The sequence below is a fragment of the Martes martes genome (genome assembly GCF_963455335.1).
Source record: "Martes martes genome assembly, chromosome: 15".
In the NCBI taxonomy this organism is placed as follows: domain Eukaryota; kingdom Metazoa; phylum Chordata; class Mammalia; order Carnivora; family Mustelidae; genus Martes; species Martes martes.
In genome coordinates this window covers 3,206,288-3,212,751 of record NC_137903.1, presented here as the reverse complement: position 1 = coordinate 3,212,751, position 6,464 = coordinate 3,206,288, and the positions used below count along the sequence as shown (strand labels likewise).

At 46.3% G+C, this 6,464-nt stretch overlaps 1 pseudogene across 1 annotated transcript; it reads right to left on the bottom strand.

The window, feature by feature from the left end:
* Nucleotides 1-292: 292 nt before the first annotated feature.
* Nucleotides 293-3,070, bottom strand: LOC308355584 (T-cell surface glycoprotein CD1a-like; annotated as a pseudogene). Its single transcript has 5 exons — nt 3,047-3,070; nt 2,063-2,330; nt 1,587-1,864; nt 1,159-1,249; nt 293-1,011 (listed from the first exon to the last, which is right to left on the bottom strand). The product of its transcript is annotated as a T-cell surface glycoprotein CD1a-like (transcript).
* Between the last annotated feature and the right edge of the window lie 3,394 nt (nt 3,071-6,464).

The following is a 6,464-nucleotide window of genomic DNA, read 5'->3' as shown; positions in this document are numbered from 1 at the left end:
ACAGCAAGCACCCTGCCTTCCTCTTTTTATTCAGAATACTTGGAGCTGCAAGTCCACTCCAGTAGGTGTCTGTAATCATATAATATAAATCTTCACACGAAAACTTGTTTCTCTTTAGGGGCCTGGAGATGTCAACAAGAACAGGGAAATTCTGAAGACCGTGACCAAGTGAGACACTTATAACATTAACAGTACCAAATATTTCAACCACTACAAACATGTCAGGAAGCAAAAGAAAAAGAAGAACCCATGAATTTGGTATAAATCCAATGCAGGTTTTTTTGTAATATTTTATTAATTTATTTGGGAGAGGGAGAGGTAAAGCACAAGCAAGGGAGAGGTGGAGGAAGAGAAAAAGAGAGAGAATATCCAAAAGACTCCTCACTAAGTACAGAGCCTGATACAGAGTTCAGTCCCAGGATCCCGGGGTCATAACCTGAGCTGAAGTCAGATGCTTGAACAAATGAGCCATCCAGTGCCTCTTAACAAAGATTTTTATTAAGGACATATTCTGTGCAAGTGATATTCCTTGCCAAGAATGCAAATATTAAAAAGACATGAAATTTCCTCAACAAGCTTAAGAATTATAAGGGAAAGGGGACCTACTATGGGCAATAAGGGCAGAGGGGGCAGGAATAGAATTGCCAAAGTGCAAGTCAAAGTGGTAGATATTCTCATAATGTAAAGTGATTCTACTTGTGAACCAGAGTGGGCTCACTGGAGGAAATGAAAGCTGATGTCTGTGACCCATGGAAGTTGCTGGGACTTCTTTTAACATGAGTCAAATTTTGAGATTTAAGTTCTAGAACCATGTCAGAAAAACAAATCCCACTAAATTACACTTACCTTCTATTGACAACTGAACATTAAGCAGAACTGAAAGACAAAGTTACACACACAGAGTTGCAAGGGCATCACCACTGAGTTGGGTTTAGGTAAGTACTGGAGCCTGGGCTGCTGGGATCTTGCTCAGAAGGGAAGCCAGTGCACTGATGCCTCCAGTGTGTTTTCCTAGGAGGTACAGAGGAAGAGTCATTCTGCAGCAGTTGGAGGTGAGGACAGCATGGGGGAAGGGCACTGGGAACAGGAGGGCTGAGGACAGACTGAAAGGTGGGGAGACACCTGGGAAAGAGCAGGAAGGTGGTTCCAAAGACTTACCAGCGCTTCCAGAGCCACAGTGCCAGACCTGCCAGAAGCACCAGGGGCACCATCACCACCAGGAAGATGAAGCCCATGGAGTGGGGCTGCTCTGTGGGTTTGGTGCACAGAGGGTGTCATTTCCCATCTACCCTGGGTTGAACTGCACCTCCCTGGTCCTCTTTGCTCCTGTTACCCTCTGCCTCACCAACTGCCCTTCTTCCTCTCTCTTCTCTCATTCCTCCTCAGATATAGACCCTGCACCCAACCCAATGCATCCTCATACATCTGTAGGAGCCTCACCCTAGCTCTTCCATTTCTTGAATTACTGATTTTTTCTTAGTTTTTTTAGTCTGGAATCCTTAAAATCCCAAAAATTTCAACAGGCTCCCAGATCTCTTGGAGGACCATTCACCCCCTTTCCCAGCCGGGCCCCAGCTCTTTCTCACCCCAGTAGAGGACCATGTCCTGGCCTCCTAGACTGCTGTGTCTCACCAGGCACGACAGGCCAGCTGCCTCCCGGCTTTCACTTCCAAGGACACCCGAAGATACCACGTCCCATCAGCATGAGGCAGAAGGTCACCTCGCTGGGTGCCCTGCTGCTCCTGCTCACCCCGCATCCACATCACCCACACAGGCTTTGGGTAGAACCCAGAGACGTGGCACACCAGCAGCAGACTTCGAGGACAGGGACTGGAGCCAGTGGACAGCCAGGCCTCTGGTCTCACTGCAGACACAGGCCAGATAATCACAGACTGAGAGGGTAGGTCTTCATATCACATTGTATAGACACAACCTACCACCTCTAGAAATTATCACCATTATCCCCTCTCCCTCTTGCCTCCTTCTTACCCTGAATTTGAGGAAATGGTACAAATTTATGAGAGCAGAATGCAGAATGCTGGAGGGAGGGAGTAGGACTGACCTTGTCTCTGGAAATATGCCTTCCCTGCTTCAAGGAGACCCAACAGGAACCGGGAGCAGGTGTCACTGAGGAGCGTGTATAGTATTTCATTGAAAATATGATCCTGATTTAATAGTGTGCAGACCTTCTGAGCCCTACTTCCTCCCTTTGGAGATGGCCACCATGACGTGTTCTGGAAACTCACGAGATCTGATCCTTGGTAAGCAATCTGGGCAAAGCCAACTGATGCGTCTCCAGTGTGCAGCAGGCAGCTTCCTGCTGCCTGTACCTGAAAGGGATCTGGGAAAAGAGGCCGGGAGTGAGAGGACAGGAGGAGAGAAAGAAATGAAAAGAGATGAGTGGAAGCCAAGGATGGTGGAAGCAGAGGGTGCAGGGGTTTGGAGGGAATGGAGAAGAGCTAGGTTTCAGCAGAGTCTCACACATTAGTGGTCACTAGAGGTGAAGAGAGAGGTGAATGACTGAGAAAGTAATAAGTGTTGGAGGAGAGACATGAAGAGTGTGGGCAGAAAATAGGAAAGGGTTCAGTAGAGAGTTGGGGTAAAAACAATCTAGGTTGAAGGGAGTGCAGTGAGGTACAAAGAACACATAGAGTTCAATGATGGGATTAAAGAGGGATGTAAGCACAGTTCAAAAAGTCAGTCACTGAGTGAGGGAAGAGTGGGTGCCTGGTTGGAGACCAGTGAGGGGGTGTCACAGGAGAAACTTTATGAGACAGGAGAGCACAGCTTGTAGTCAATGAGAGGAGTGGGAAATAGCAGAAGATGTGAAGCTTTTCAAGAATCAGGGTCTGGCTTCTACCTCTTGCCCACACTAGTGTGATTCAGAGTTATAATAGGAAGATATGAGTTTCAGAAGCCAGTGGAGTTGCTATCCTAGAGGAAAAATAAGCTCAAGGAGACACACACACACACACACACACACACACACACATACACACACACAGAGCTGCCACCCTCATCTCACCCAGGAGGAAACTGAACTCACATTCAAACTGCCATTCACTGACATGATTACGAATTATCTGAAAAAATCTCATGGCGTTTGTATGGAGTATCCTTTCCAGTTCTGTGAGCGTCTCCCTGCTAAAGTTGCCCTTGGACCAAGGCTGCAGATATGTGAAAATTCCAGTCTTGCTGTCCCAGGCATGGGTCTGAAGCTCATCCACCCAAGCTGAGCCCAAATTTTGTGCCTGGGAATGGTTGTAAAAGGATGAGATCAGGATGATTTGGAAGGAGATCGGCTCCTGGCAATCTGTGGAAAAGAACAGTTTGATATTGGAAGAGGAGCACATGGAAAGGAGAGAATGGAGAAGACGGGGTTAGGGAGGGGAACCAAAATCTAAAGGACAGGGAAGCCATGGTTGTCTCAGGAGACATGTGCTGCCCCACAGCCCAGAGCTTCATACCCAGCCTTCAGAAGAGCACATGGCCCTGGGGTTAGGAATGTTCAGGAAGGAACCAGGCAGACGCTCTCATTCCCAGGTATGTGCTGGAGAACCAACACCCCCAGTGTACACATACACATGATTGCACAAATACATACACACAACATACACACATTTACACACTCCCACACAAACATACTCACAGACATACATGCGTACATGAGTACACACACATACAAACACATGTAGTACACGTATCACAGAACCAGACACACACACACACACTGTGTAGGGCCACAGTTCTCACCATCTTCACTGTCACCACCTGGGAGGAAAAACACCAGCAGCACAAGTTGCAAGAACAGCATTGTATTTGCAGATGTTCTTTCTTTCTCTTAGAAAGTTGGTCTTTGACGGTTGTAGAAAGTTGGTCTTTGATGGTTGTTTTAACAAACCTACCCCCCACATAGCACTTTTCCTCTGACTTCCTCTCCACCCACAAGCCTTCCTTGAGTCTCTGAAACAATGCAAATATGTTTCTCCCTCAACCCTGGACACCTACTCAGACTCTCGCTTCCCCTCCTGGTCTGACTCTCCTCTCTGGCTTCCAGCTTCTCCTTGTCACCAGCTTCCATCCTGCTCCCTGTCCCCTAACTCAGTTGCTATAGAATGAGTCCTATGTGGCACAGAAAATGACCCTACCTCTCCTACCTTTTCTTCTCATCCAAATAGTAACCCATGAGAACACATGGCTCCACCACCCAGCCCTGGAAACTGCTGCCATTGGGTCCCTAATGCCCTTGTGACAACACCCCATGTATTTCCTTCCCCATCTCACCCCACCCTAACTCAGTCACATCTCTGACTTCTCCTTGTTTGTGTTAAAAACCAAAATCAACCAGGTAGATTTGAGGATCTAATTGGTTTTATTAAGTGATTAAAGAATGGGGCAACATCCCATCCAGCCAGTAGAGGGGAGCTCTGAAGAGTGGTGCAAATGGGAAGATTTCATAGCAAGGAAGTTGGCAAAGAAGAGAAAGGAGTGTTTCAGGGAAGGTCACCCTCCCTTAATTGGGAGAGCAGAGGTGATATCATGAGGATGATCTCCCCTCCTTGGGGTTGGCAAGGACCCATGGGACAGAATAGTTCCCTGGTGCTGACCAGAGAATTCCTCAGTGACAGGTGGACATTTCTGGGGGGAGTTAGAACTGCATTTAGGTTAGGGAATAAGCAAGGTTTGAGGACTTGGCATGGCCCATGGCACCATTTTGGGCCCACTTTTTTGTTCAACAGTTAATCTGTTTGTTTGTCCAGATTCCCCATGATTGCCTGCAACTACCAGTCCACAATTGTCTTAGGGAAGAACCAGTAGCAATTACAGAGACCACAGGACATGAAACAGCTGCCTTGTGTTAACACATATTCACTCAGCAAACAGTCACTTACACCTGCCTGGATCTGAGCACTGTGCTACTCTGATGAAAATACAGTGTTGACAGCCCAATCCCTTCTTCAAGGAGCTTTTACTCTACTTGAGAAGAAAAACATGTAAACCAAGACTATTAGTTTTGGTGTTCTGAGATTTATTGTAAAATGCACGCTCCAGACAAAAACAAGCCTGCTTGAAACAACATTTTCTAAAGTGGTGACCCTTGCTGATGTTTGCCCTCTCAGAATCTTGACTCGCTGTTTGGCCCCAGGTGTTTCTACCTCCTCATGATCCCCACATCTAACGGAGGGCCTGGCACATGGTAAGTGCTCAAAGATTATTTCTGAATGATCGATTAATTCAGCTCTGGGATCCAATTATTCTTAAATATTATGGAAATCTTCAACATAATTTTTTTTTAGCATCACAAAATATTAGTTGTAATCCTATTTGATAAAATGAGAATCTTATACAGTTTTGTTTAGAATAAAGCCAGATGCTAATAATCGGGATGTTTACACAAAGGGTCCTGCTATGAATCTCCTATTACTTGTAGTAAGAAATGATGAGAATTTGTAGCAACGGAAGTTAATCGAGTGTTCTGGAATCATGTATCCAGATTCCCTTCTTACTGTTCCTGCTTGAATGTTCCATGCTTGTCTTATCACGAGCTACCCTCTGCTGGACATGGTGCCCTTCCTCTTTCATGGTGTTTGTAAGTGTCTAAAAGCTCTTCAGTATTTGTTTGTGCTTTATATCATCTGGATAAATGTGTTTGAGCTATTTGTCTTGTCATTTCTTGGTTTACAAGTAAACAGAGACAATCTCAGGCTAATATTATAAAGATAGCATTTTTTGGAAAGTTAAGATTGGAATCTAGAAAACTGGAAAGAGATCACTGCTATATTTAATCTTATGAAAAGCTGGATAATCAAAATCTCTTGACTCCATCAGAGCTGAAGGATCAGAGCAACTTAACCGAAAATTTAGGAAAAGACAGTCTCCTCCAAGGAAACAGAGATGGAAACCCTCACTTACTTGGGACAGATGCCAGATGTTCTACAGCCAGAAAGAAAAATTCCACTGAAATTATTACCAAATGGCTGAAGGTGAGTGTGAGTACCTGGAGCCTTTGAGAGTCACAGACTCAGTTCTCTGTATCTTTAGGCTTTTTCCCATTGACATTACCAGGGGCTCCTGACAGGCTGGAATCCAGGATATGGACCAGAGAACTGCTTTCTTGGGGTACAAGCCTGAGGCCTGAGAGGACCTGCTACCTGAGAAGGGCAGGAAGGCCACCATCTCCCACGCAGAATGAAGCATTCGTGAGGTGTGGGGAGGGCAGGGAATTGCCTCAGCCCACAGGTGAGTCCATGCAGCCGCTGGGGGGAAGGGTCCGTAGGGGAAGGAGAGCACCAACTCCTGCCCCGGACTAAGAAGCTCCATCTGCTGAGGGGAAGGTTGGACCCTTAGAAGGCCCAATCCCTAAACGGAAAAACAAAGCCCCAGGCTGAGTATAAGCCTGGATCAGAACAGAGCTAGTGTCCTACTCTGTCCAAAGGAGGCTAGTCAGCAGGGTACAAAGAGCA